At 35.0% G+C, this 14,186-nt stretch overlaps 2 long non-coding RNA genes across 2 annotated transcripts; both read right to left on the bottom strand.

Moving 5' to 3' along the window:
- Window positions 1-3,677: 3,677 nt before the first annotated feature.
- On the bottom strand, window positions 3,678-13,149 carry LOC132068133 (uncharacterized). Its single transcript, XR_009417315.1, has 3 exons — window positions 13,082-13,149; window positions 4,300-4,464; window positions 3,678-3,960 (listed from the first exon to the last, which is right to left on the bottom strand). It is a non-coding gene; the product is annotated as an uncharacterized LOC132068133 (long non-coding RNA).
- On the bottom strand, window positions 4,627-6,627 carry LOC132068138 (uncharacterized). The gene is made up of 2 exons (XR_009417319.1): window positions 6,435-6,627; window positions 4,627-6,334 (listed from the first exon to the last, which is right to left on the bottom strand). It is a non-coding gene; the product is annotated as an uncharacterized LOC132068138 (long non-coding RNA).
- Window positions 13,150-14,186: the final 1,037 nt, after the last annotated feature.

The raw sequence follows: 14,186 nt of genomic DNA, 5'->3' as shown, positions 1-14,186 counted from the left end.
GAAAGCTATTGAAAAAAAATTCAATTCTAATAAAATCTTATTAAATGAGTAAGTCATATTTCATGATAAAGTTAATACGCTACCAGAACGTCATTCTAAAGAAGTACAATATATGTTGATAGTAAAAGTAAAATTGAACTTGAGTTGTAGTGTAACCACTATTTAAATATAATCCTTTTACATAGCATTTAACAATCTCTTCACGTCGAAAGATGCATTTGGACCAACAAGACGAACCAACATTGTTATTTTAAGGGGCAGAGCCACATATAGCTAAAAGGGTTCATCGGCGGAAAATTATACTGTTTATACATGGTTAAAATTAAGTTTTATGTATAGATGATAGATGTTGAAACTCCTTGGGCTTCTTCGTGTGTTTAGTTTTTTATATTTTGAACCCCGTTATCGCAAATCCGGCTTTACCCCTGGTTATTTTGAGTCAAGTTTTACATTTTAAATATATCTACCAACTGACGAATTTTTTTTTTTTTACAACATATAAATTATGGGTCAAGTTTTACATTTAAAAATATTTAAAATCACAATTTGAAATCTCAAATCTTACTTTTTGGAGAATTTGAGATTTGAAATCATGATATGATATGAAGTTAAAGATCAAATTTTATGCAAATTTCATTAAGCAAAAATGCTGATTTGAAATCAAAATATGAAATCAGACTCGAAATCACGTGGTCAAAAACCTACTTAGCAGTTCTTTTTTCTGTTTTTTAATAATTTATAAACTTAAATCAGCTTTTAAAAAATTGTTTTTGAGCAAGTTAAGAATTTATGAGAAAACATTAAATTATGACTGTTTTGTACATTAAGTTATATTTGTACAACTTTTTAAAATAGGGATAAAGTCCAAACAGTATCATATAAAGAGATATTTGGATAAACCATCCGCAGAAAAATTAGCCCAACTCATCTAAATTTGAACGGATTAATGACAAACACATTTGTTATCCTAGTCCATGCTGACCTGCCTACTTCACTAATGTCGTAGACGACCGCTTCGTACGAACCAAACTAATCGTACCTTCGCCCTTCGATGGCTCTGCGAAACACTAGTTGGCTCACAAAACTCGTCGTCGATCCCTTAAGAAACAAATACTCACCCCTAATTTTTTCTCCCTCCGTTCACTTTTTCTTGTCCATAACAGATTTTGCATGGCCCTTAAAATTTAATAAATGAATTACATACTTTACCATATTTATCATATTAATTAGTGTGCAGTTTCATTTGAAAATGAGTAGTTAATATTAAGGGTAAAACAAGAAATAAATATTGTTTTTCTCTTGATATGCTAATGTGGATAATTAAAAGTGAAAATTTAATTTTAATTTACAAGTAACAATGAGCTGTTGATAAAAACCAACCTAGGAAACTCTAAAAAAGTTGAAGAACAAGGAAAAATCAAAACAAAAAAAAAATAAAAAATGGATAAAGATTGGAAATGGGAGAAGGATAGATGGATAAATACTTGACCTTTAGCATGGATCCTATGAACAAGGTTGGCTATATGAAACCCAACCCCTTTCAATTGGAATCAAAATCCTAAAAACCTAAGCAATTTGAATTTCAAGAATTGACCCAATTTGAATCCACAAATGAGCGGTCCTGGGCAAATTCAATGGAAAGTAATTCAAGGCACAACTAAGAAATCACATTTAGTTAATTAAGCCAAACAATCTATATTAACTAAAATCTACTTAACAATCTAATTCACTCAATTCATCAATATTCAAGCTAAAGAAATGAAAATGAGACAAGTCCCCTATTTATAGTCTAGGGCTTTACAATAAAGGCTCAAAAGTGGCTCTTTGCAAAATTGTCCCCAACCATCTAGATGACTAAAAAATTACAAATGTGGCCTCCAATTGTACTATTGACCTTGAATTGCATTTTTGGTCGAGATTTGCATGAAACGCCCACAGTTTGCAAAAATGTCTCTCTTGCACTTTTATCCACTTTGAGATGTCTTCTCCAAATCTTCCCAAGCTACCTTCTAAACGTTGTAGACTCTTGAGATCTTCTCTTCTAGTTCCTCAAATGCTTCCTTCTTCATGAATAGAGCTTGAAGGTCTTGGAGCTCCTTCGATTGGCTCCTAGTGAATGGCCGTAAACTAGGTGGGATCATATCATCCTCCCCTTCTTGGAGAAGATTCGTCCTCGAATCTAAAGGATCACCTACAACACAAGAAGTAAGATCACTTACATTGTGAACATTATACTCACTTGGTAAGTCAATCTTGTAGGCATTATCATTGATCTTCTCAAGGATTTTGAAGGGACCGTCTCCTCTTGGACTCAACTTGCCCTTCCTCAATTGAGGAAATCTTTCCTTTCGAAAATGGATCCAAACCCAATCATTGGGTTGGAATTCTATCTTCTTCCTCCCACGGTTTTGCCTCTTTGCTACCTTGGTGTTGATCTTGTCAATGTTCTCCTTTACCTTAGCATGGATTTTCAACATTTCGGCCGCCCTTTGTTTTGCATCTATACTCACAACAACATCACTAGACAAGAGGGTTAAGGTGCTCGGTGTCCACTTTCAAAAAACCAAAATAGCTAAACCGAAATTTGATAAAATCAAACCCAAGAACCGAACGCCCACCCCTAATACGGGGTAAGGTTGAAGTAGTTCTCGTGGCGAACAAGATGAGGGAAGCGAGACTGAGATGATTCGAGCATGTGAAGAGAAGGTGTGTGTATGGGCGGAGCCAGGATTTGAAGCTTATGAGTTCTGGATTTTAATTTTTTAAAGTTACTGGGTTTTAAATTAATAATTTATACATATTTGATAAAAAGTTTAATACAAATATATGATTCGGATGAAAGCTACCGGGTTCGTCCGAACCCATGCACGAAGGGCTAGCTCCGTCCCTGGGTGTGTGGATGCGGCAATTAGGAGGTGTGAGAATTTGGCTATTATGAGAGTTAGGAGAGGTTGGGTAGGCCGAAGGAACTGAGGAAAGGTAATTAGACAGGACATGACACAACCTGAGCTTACTAAATACATGACCCTAAATAGGAGGCGTGTAGATCGAGGATTAGACCAGAAGATTTACTAGTTTATTATTATTAATTAGTACACCTCTTAATTTTTAGAAGCAATTAAATTCCTTAATTCATGTTTCGAGTCTAAAACCTCAATTATTTTAGACCTGATGGAGTAGATTTTAAAAGAAAGGAAAGAGGTTTATGTATTGAAGTTAATAATTTGTCTAGAGTTTGTTTAAACGCTTGATGTTTTGGACAATTATATGGAGAATGGACAAGCAGAGAGTATTATTAATTGGCCAATTATTATAACTCTAATAAAGTGACCTTGAATTTTTCTACCTTAAATAAAACGTGATGTTCACATCTCACCACAAAAAAGTTATAATCAACTTTCAACTATAATTTATTATACTATTACCAACATAATGACAAACTACCCTTGGTTAAACAAGCTTTTTCATTTTCATTTAAACTTCTAAAAAAAAATGGTAGTGTGATACTTGGGCATGAGATAAAAGACTTGGGACTAATAGTAAGAGAAATGCTTGCCGCAGATCCCACTGCTCATAAAGGCTTGTCTAAGTACTTTCAACAGATTGTTTACAACTGATATTGTATTAACCTTTTTTTTTTTTTTTTTTTTGGGTAGTATATATCAATATATGCATCATAACAAAACAAGGGGTCACTGTGGACCAAATACCAATAGTTCATACGAAGCAGTTATAAACTCAAGTAGTAGGATTATCCGATAACTGCCTCACAAAAGTGGTGCTAATTTGTTTGCTTCAGCTAATAAAGCTTCCATAGCAGACACTGGAGGAACTAGCATATACACAAAATGATCAAATAAGTTGTTTTCAAGCTCTTCCTTCGCAAGCAAGTCCGCTACCCCATTCTGCTCCCGATAACTATGCCCGAGCGATGGTACTCCTAGCCTATCTATCAGTGACCTGCATTCAAGTAAAATGGATGATGAATAAGTAATGCGATCTTACTCCCACAAGTCCATCATTAACCAAAAGTCTCGGATTCGAGTCTTGGGTATGGAAAACACCCGAGATAGAAAGCGTTTTCCCATTTAATGAGTCTTATGCGACACGAATCCGTATTAGTTGGGACCCGATGCAAGTATCGGACACCGGATGAGGAGAAAAAAAGTGGTGTGATCTTTATGAATTGCATAGTAGCCTGCCTGTATAGCTACTATGCAATAACAGTGAATTCAGTTAATTAGTAACTGTTTAGTGGAGAAATGAATATCTCTACATTGGTGATGCATAGATCCTTACTTAAAACTTTCAGCAATCAATGACTTTTAGGCATGACAATATAAGCTTCAACTGTGACTTTATCATCCACAAGATAACCTCTTCCGGGATCATTTAGTTCAGTAAGAGGCATGAATGATGTGCAGCCCCAGTCAGCCTCACTTGCATTAAACTGATGTTTAGTATCTGCCATAGTGATCATAACATTAAACAAAACAGTCAGCACTTCTGCTAATCAGATCACAGTACTCTTGACAAAAATTCAGAGCCTCAAAAGGAAGAAACGTGACAGAGAAAGGTCACTAGCTCATCAAGAAAAGAATTCAGGATATACTAAAGAGAAGATAATAGCAGAAATGCAAGAGTTGCCTCTTACAGAGAAGCCTATACATAAAAAGTAACAGTAACACAGAAGCTTGCTATTCTAGTGAAGGACTATAGATAATAGCTGCTTAGACTAGTAAGCCAAGACAAAATGACTCCTTGAGATAACATGGAAAATTCTACACGATGTAACTGTGGCCACAGAGCTGATAATTACAACTGGAAAGCTTTTGCCATTTGAAAAAAATGAACTCCTAAGAAAATAGAGAAAATAACATAAATGGATAAATCATCCCTTATGGAACTTATGTTTGAAGGTATGTCTAAAATCACCCTTTAGATATATCCTGAGCATATCCGTACCGCCAGGACAAAGAAGAAAACAACCTTAATTTTGCCGCACAAACTAGTTATATCAGCATATCCATAGTGGGTAGCTTCAGGTCCTAAAAAGCCGACACAGCTCTTACGATAATTCAGGCCGACCACTGCAGCAAACAGAAACCTTGGAGAACAAACTATCCCCCCTGCTACTTGTGGAGCATTTGTGTTCTTTTTCATTAACTACTCAAGTTTTACTTCATGAATGTCTATAAGGATATTCAACTCTTTACTGATTTGTGTTGCTCTTCCTTTCAGAGTTTTAACAAGTGCAACAGCACGTGATCATAGTAGAGCTGTCTTCTCCATTTGCTAGAAATGAGGGCATTATGTTAATTCGAGTACGTGGAATATAATTCCTGATGGATTAATGAGTAGAAAGCTGAGCATTAATTCTGTCTCTATGGCATTTCACAGCTTCACAATGGCTCCTAGGTGCACACTGAGATTTCCAGTTAAAGTAAACTAACGGTGTCATGATTTAACTTAAAGACAAATTCACTTTGATAAAGTTAAGGACTAAATATGCTCAGTGGTACATTTAAAGGGCAATATTAGATATACACCCGAACACAAGGGACCATCATTTCTCAAAGGAAAAAATATATATTTATAAGTACATTAGAAGATATTGTCTACAAAAACCCTACATATGATTGGTACCGTGCCTTCGATGGGTTAAAAAATGATTTTGAACATTTAAGGATTAGCCTCTTATTCTTCGTAAGCTTTTGGTGCACCCATAATGTTCTTGTGTATAGAAGATTGACTTGACATTTGTAGGAACATACTATTTTGTAGGTTCTCTACTTATTGGTATACGTCCTGTGAACGTGAGTCTTCCCCACATTAATAAAATTATTTAAATTATCAGGAAAAAATGACTAGTACAGTAGGTCTTGATCAACACCCACACAGTAGCAGAAAAGATTCATTTAATGAACATATATTTCCAGAATCAATTAGATATGCCAGCATTAAAGAGGCCTTTAGAAATACTACAGGTGAAGAAACTAATGATAAAGGTGAAACCATAAGTCTTTCAGCAAAACAAACAAAAGAAACTCATGGGGAATTAGCATCACCATATTGAAGCATGTTGGCAGAATCACAGAGCAATGACATATTTCATGAACCCGCATCATTGTTGTACCTTTTTTAATAAAAGCAGCACTGAGAGGGTGCTGAAGTAATTATAGGAGAGTAAAAAGCAAAAGACAGATTCCTTCCAATCTGAAAGGGATTCTAAGAGGCAAGTATGGACTCTGCATCATTTACAAATTCCTCCTTAAATGAGTTGGCTTTGCTGCCAGTGTTGGAGTACTACTTGAAATTAACAGCCAAATGAAACCTAAATCACATGAGTGTCCAAACTATTATACATGGCTGGAAGTTCACTTATTAATTCCTTAAGGGTGAAATGAAAAATCAAAGCACGCACAGAATACTACCTGAAATAAGTTATCCAGAAAAGTTTAAAGTTTGATGACTACTCTCCACAGCTGACAATGAGGAAATCAGAAGATCTAATACAACAAAGCCTAATTCAAACGGCTTAAAATATGCAGTTGTTAGATAACCAATAGATTTTCCCTCATCTTCAACTCAAGCACAAAATTCGTATCTTTTAGACAAATAATCAGAACTCTGACCTTTTTTCTCTGGGAGCTTGTTACGAATTTGATTGAGAACAACTAAGCTAAATTGAGCATATATACTCCAACCGTCAGGCAATCTTGCAGAATCTGCCACACCTAAGTACACTGATAAATGGTCCGTACTGTTCCCTTTTGGGAATAATAATATCCTCCTGCCAGACACAATGCACCATATTACAACATTAACATCATATCCCCATTAAATTTGTCGCAGTACACTAAAAATGGGATGTTGAAAAAAATTACCATTTATATCCTCCAACATAAAAAGCATCAGAGTACAACTTCTTCACCTTCAACCTTGAAAAATTGTTGATAGTCCATGTAAAGCAGAGTGACACTGGATCATCCACCGTGCGTGCCGTGTCCACTGGTGCAACTGCCAAAAAATAAAGCATGCAATTATTTTGAAAGACAGAGAAATAATACGATATCAGTCAAACAATCAAAAGCATCAATCCCAAACTTGTTGGGGTAGGTTATATGAATCCTCTTCATATTTGGCTCAATTCAGGTCGATTTCATTCTAATACACATACTAGAATTCAATCAATGTAAAGATGAGCAGCCATTCACATATATTCCACAAGTGGTTTAAGAAAAGTGATGTCAAATAATAAATAAGACGTCTATACATCCAGTGTTATTCTATATAAGTGTGCGTGTAAAAGTAGGTGAGATACCTTCGATCGTCTGAGGTACCTTAGTAGGAAAATCGGAAGTAGGAACAATAATTTTGTGCTCTTCTGGCTGCCAAAAACAAAGCAAAGTATGAAAATTCGATCCAACAAAGCTGGACAATTTTGATTAATCTTTCACATTTAGAGAGAGATATTAGGTAAAGCATACACCTCAGTAGCATCAAATTATTAAACTCAGCACATATTCATCCAAAATATCAATAAACTCCACCAAGCAAAGCAGCTTTGAACAAAAAACACGCAAAACAGAATCAAACTGTACAGAAAGTGAATTCTTGGAGCAATAGAACGGATTAAATTCAGCAACAATAAATCCACCAAAAAAAACACAAAATATTGCAAAAGCCCACCAAATAAAAAAAAAAAAAAAAAAAAAAAAAAAAAACAAGAAGTGATTTCCAACGGGTACTTTTTAAATTACGATGACTAGTTGTTGGGGATGTCTTATAAACTCCCCAGCCAGTTCCCTTTCTTCCCCATTATACCAATCTAACTCCACTTCTGTTACTCTCCTCCTATAAAGTGTGCCGCACATACCTGGCGATTGTGCACGTACTTCAAGAATGAAGGAACCACAGGAAAGCAATATTTTTTTTTTTTGCCCAATTGATTTCGAAGAGATTTCTGAAAGCAAATAATATCCCCATCTTCTAGCTGCAAAGCCGGCATAGTGCATAAAAATATCTATTGCTAAAAGATCCAACAGAAGAAACAAAAAGACAACTATTGAAAGAAATCAACTACACAAGCAAATGCATATAAACCACAAAGTGGCTACTGGCAATTGATTCCATGTACCTGACAGCCACGAAAAGTCAGATTCCTGTTAATGTGTTCACACATCACATTTGGTTCAAATCTTATTTCCTGCGAATAACAAAACCTGAAAATTACACATCATATGTTTTGAGTTAAAAACCTGGCACAAGAGAAGAAGAAACATTAACCTCAAAAAGTTCAATTTCTTCATCAGGCGAAAAGCCAGCCAACTCATTTAGCTTTGCTAATATCTCCAGCGGCTTGCCACTTCCTTTGACAAAAAGCCGTCCAACATACCTGACAACAAAAAGGAAATTAAAGAGAGTCTAAAAAAACCTCATCCACAGCATGGCTTCTCATATACACAACCCCAAGCAGTTGGACTTTAACAGCACTTCAAGTTCAAATCATTAAAATTTCAGATTAACCCTTTTTAATAAGATGTCCTTATCAAGTCTAAAAGAATTCGCAAAAAAATGAATAAAGGTAGTCTTCGTATTTTTTCCCTTTTCGGGTGTATACTCATGCTAAATACGGTGTCACATTCGAATTTTTGCAATATTTTTGACCTCTAGATTGAGTAAAAGTCAAAGCACCATCCCATGTACTCGTGTTTTCTCAAAATAAAGGAGCAGATCCCAAATTCAAACATGAAAATCACTACTTCAGTGAAAGTATTCCAGCTATGGAGCAGCAAAATGTGATACCTTATCTTCTCTTTCAGAGGGTCATAAAGTTTGAAAAATAGAAGGATTTCTTCTTTGATCGTCTTCCCTGGTGGATATAAAGGTCGCAAGTCCTGCAAGATACACAAAATAAAAAAAAAATGCAAAAGTAAACATGTAGAATAAGGCCTTACAGAGAAAACATGCAACAAGTCAATCACCGAAAAGGAAGACAAGTATGCAAGTGATGCATTACCAGGCATAATTCTACTTCCAGAAAAAGTTTTAGCTCAGCATTATTCCATTTATTTGAAACCTCTCTCAGTTCACCAACCTGAAAGCACGTCATGCAAGATCATTAACACCGAGTTAATCAAGCACTCCAATGCTTTAACAGATTGTAGAAGCCATGCATTACAAAAAAAAAAAATTGCAAGACAAAAATGATCACATTACCAGCCACAATTGTCACACTTCAAGAAAATCGGGCCTGAGGGGTCCCAAAACCTCGAAAAAACATGTCTGGAGAGTGGGGCGGAGGGAGTTGTTGAGGGTGGGGGGAAAGACAGACTTGTGGACCAGCAATGGATGAACAAACATGATCAGAAAATTGATTCTATTCACTAGCAATTGAAGACATCTATTTTCTAAGCAAGACCAAATTGGTGGATGTCAAGCACATAATCAACATTTCAGGAAAGTTAAGATTGCATAACTACTTCATTTCTTAGTGGATTAGAGACAGCACAACTTATTTTGGTAATGGTGGTGTCCAGGACAATTTGCGCAAACCTCGACTATTCCACCAAGTATCTGCTATCCCCCACCAAAGACAAATATCGGGTTGAGTCCATAAAACTCGTCGAAGATATAATTAATAAGAAAAAAGTACACTCTCTTTAACAATTTAAGCTTTCAGATGAGATGGTCGCATACTTCACATGGTATCAAAGCAAGCAAATGTCCTGGGTTCAAATCTCACTACCAACCTTTATCAAAAAGAATTTCCACGTGTTTGGCTCATCAACAGGAACCAGCCCGCACGTGAAGGCGTGTTGAAATTAATTAATTAAATAAAAGTATCTCTCTAAAACAACTTATTTAGATGAGATGGTCACATACTTCAACAACTGTATTACTTTCTTTATTCTTGCAAACATACAAATTGACTATCCTCACCTATAGCCTCTACTTTTGATAGGACAGATTAAGCACATCAAGTACAAGAACTAATGAATCAAACTGTCCCATATAGCTGAAGAAGAAATAGAATAAATCGCTAGAAGGGCTTAGATCATACAAGGAATGACTGGTAATGGAGGATGGCTTCACATCACTACAAGAACATCATGCTAAGATCATTCTTTCCTTTCATGTGATGAAAGAGCCAAAGAGAACAATTGCATGTGGAACACCAAACAAGAAATATACAAAGAATATCACCAGTAAAGCTGCAGTTATAACTCAGACGAAGAGCAAACTGCAGAAAGATAGGCTTGTCAGACAGAACTTACAGATTGAATTTCCTCTTGAGCTGTCAACGCATGATTAGGCCGATACGTGTGGTTCTGGCGTTTTCCCCATAGCCAGTAACGTTGAAATTGCACCGGTATACCAAATGCCTTAGCAACTTCCTCCTGGAAACAGATGTAACATACTACTATCAGAAACGTCATACTTAAGTCTTACAGTGATTGATCAATGACATGTGTTTATCTTATCTGCTGAGAGAGCCCAAATAATTTTGTGAACCCTCAACCCTTAACCAATAGAACTCCGTGTTCTCAATTTTTATGATAGTTTATAGTCTCCTCGTATTTTACCTGCATTAGCACTCAGAATTCGAAGTTTTTATCTTTTAAATCAATATAATACAAATGTGCAGAAAGTTTACATTCCATATTTCAAGTTGTAGAGGCAGAAAATTTCACATGACGCCTCTTTATTAAACAAGGGAAACCTGACTTCATTCTCATGCAGTACATACAATTACTCGTCATGTTTGGTAAGAGCAAGATGGCAATAACTTTTAAAATTTATGAGAAAAAAGAAATGCAATAGAATGATAAATGTACCTTGAATTGAATAAATGGCATATGTTTCTGAATACGAAATGTACGCACTTTATCATGATTCACAAGATCAAAATAAATCTCCTTTCCAATTTGTTCACCGAGGTCTTCATCACGAGCTACCTGAAAATGAAATGACTAAATTCAGTTAAAATGTTTTCTAAATATAAAGATGTAAGAAATAAATGATTGAGACTAAAAAGCTGAAAGAAACCTTGATGATTCTGTAGAGACGAGCCTCTTCTTTCTCCTTTCTCTTTTTTTCCGTTTGTTCTTGCTCTTTCTTCAGTCTTATCTGAAATTTGAGGTGGATAAAAGCTTATTATGGCTGAACCAATAGCGTGAGAAACTTTATCAACATTATTGAGTAGAAAATCCTCAGATGTAACCACAATATATAGCATATAATTTACGTTATATATATATATATATATATATATATATTAAGATGAACGGTGAATTGTTGCCAATATATAGACTACTAGAATTTATCGAATTCCAAAAAATATGAAAATTGTAGAAACAAAGTGCCACACAGCAACACAGCTACGATCTGACATTATTTCGACAATTGGAAATACTACATTAGTCGATAGATTGTCTTAGATGCTCCATGACACTGTGAATGTTGGATGTTGGTTTTTTATCGATCGTTAATTTGACTTCCACTACTTAAATTATGTTTATATAAGATGACGGTTATTTATGTAATTTGCACAAGTCTTGTTAATTGATCCAGTTCGCTAGGCAGGGTAGGTGCTCTTTAAGTGCCAGTCACGGCCTTTCAGAATTGCATTAATCAATGTTTGCAACCATTAATTATGTGACATTCACACAGCAACACGGCTAACAAATTCCTCCAGTTCACATTTTAAAGAAATTTTAGGTCAATTTCACACCACAATCACAGCAGACTGAATTGAGCAGCTATAAATCCAAAAAATTAATATTTTGAAAACTACACCAAACACAGCTACTTTGAACAAAACAAAAAATATGCAAAACTGTAGAAACAAAGTGAATACACACAGCAACACAGCTAATAAATCACTAAGAATCGCATTTTTAAGAGAAATTTTAGGTCAACTTCACACCGCAATCACAGCAGACTATATTCAACACATATTTTCAGAACTACACCGATAACAACAAATACCCAAAGCAGACCGCATCTGTAAGAGCAAAGTAAATACACACAACAATCTCATTTTCAACAGAATTTTAGGTCAACTTCAGACCGCAATCACACCAGACTATAGTCAGCACGTTTATTAACAAAACTACACAGAGAAAAGCTACTGTAAGTAGAAAATACGCTAAGCTGAGTGAGACTGTAACAACGAAGTAAATACACACAGCAATACAGCTAATAAATTCAGTAATGATCTCATTTTTAGAAGAAATTTTACCACAATCACAGCAGACTATATTCAACACATTTATTTACAAAACTACACTGAGAAAAGCTACTGTAAACAAAAAAATACCCAAAGCAGAGTGAAAATGTAACAATAATGTGAGTACACACAGCAAATACAGATAACAAATTCAGTAACAATCACATTTTTTAAAGAAATTTTAGGTCAACTTCACACCATAATCACAGCAGACTATATTCAGCACATAGATTTTCAAAACTACACCGAGAAAAGCTACTGTAAGCATAAAATATGCAAAACAGAGTGAAACTGCAAAAACAAAGTGAATACACACAAAAAATCACATTTGTATAAGAAATTTTAGGTCAACTTCACACCGCAATCACAGCAGACTATATTCAGCAGATATATTTTCAAAACTACACCGAGAATACACAAAATATACGCAAACTGAGTGAAACTGTAAAAATGAAGTGATAAACACAACAATCGCATTTTTAACAAAAATTTTAGGTCAACTGCACAACGCAATCGCGTTTTTTAAAGAAATTTTAGGTCAACTTCACACCGCAATCACACCAGACTAGATTCACCAAATTTATTTACAAAACTAATAGCTACTGTAAGCGAAAAAATACGCAAAACAGAGTAAGACTGTAAAAACAAAGTGATAAACACAACAATCGCATTTTTAAGAGAAATTTTAGGTCAACTTCACACAGAAATCACAGCTGGACTACATTCAGCACGTATGTTTTCAACACTACACCGAGAAAAGCTACTGTAAACAAAAAAATAGGCAAAGCAGAGTAGAACTGTAAGAGCAGCAAAAATTAGAGAGAAATGAAGATGAAGATTATTTACATCTATCGGTGGAGGAGTGAGGAGAGACATCGCCGGAGAATAGTGACCGTACGATCGTCGGTAACTTTGTTGAGTTGGAGTAGTGCTTGTGTGACAAGGAAAAGGAAGTGGAAAAGGCAGTGAATGAAAAGGTGGTGTAAGGAAAAGGTTTTAATTTAAATTGATTTTCCACGGCGTTTTCTTTTTTGTTAATTTTGTTGTAAAATAAGTAGGCGTCTGGCCATGAAAACCAAATATTTTTCATTTTATTTGGTATTTCGGAGTTAGAGTTGAAGTCGGAGTTGAAGATGGAGTTGTGTTTGGTTATAGTTTTTGCAAAGAATATTTAGTAGGCGTTTAGCCATGAAAATCAAATATTTTTGACTTTATTTGGTATTTTGGAGTTGGAGTTGAAGATGGAGTTGTGTTTGGTTATAGTTTTTGCGAATAATATTTGGTTGTTTGAATGTATTGAAAGTGAAAAAAAAAGTTTTGTTTTTATTCCAAATTCCAAATACAACTTCAAATTGTATTTGGAATTTTTATGGCCAAACAACATAAAGTGAAAAAAGTTGAAAAAATATTTCGGAAAAAAGTGAAAACAAATTTTTGTTTGAATTATTGAAATCAATTTCAAGTTGTATTTGGAATTTTCAATTTGATTTTTTACGGATTTCCAAATAAAATGAAAAATGTTTTTTTTTAAAAAACTTTCATGGCCAAACGGGCACTAAAACTATGTACCAAAATTAAAGAGAACCAAAAGGCGCACAGAGAGACGGAGCGCGCGCGCAAGGTAGCCTAATGAAACTTGGGCTAGAGGAGTTGCTACACTGATAGCCAATATGACATTCACATTTTTTCACAACACTCCCTCTTAGATGTTCATGTAAATTAAAAATTTTAGTGAAAGAAAAGTATACATAGTTATTCGTGATACGAATTGCTTGCTGCCTATCAAAATTGAATAGTGACCGTATGATCGTCGGTAACTTTGTTGAGTTGAAGTAGTGCTTGTGTGATAAGGAAAAGGCAGTGAAGGAAAAGGTAGTGTGAGGAAAAAGTTTAAATTGAAATTGATTGTCCACAGGCATTTTCTTTTTTGTTTTTCCTTTTTGTTAGAGAA

This window comes from Lycium ferocissimum, chromosome 8 (assembly GCF_029784015.1).
Source record: "Lycium ferocissimum isolate CSIRO_LF1 chromosome 8, AGI_CSIRO_Lferr_CH_V1, whole genome shotgun sequence".
Taxonomy (NCBI): Eukaryota; Viridiplantae; Streptophyta; class Magnoliopsida; order Solanales; family Solanaceae; genus Lycium; species Lycium ferocissimum.
The sequence above is the reverse complement of the archived record's forward strand: the minus strand, read 5'-3'. Positions and strand labels throughout refer to the sequence as shown.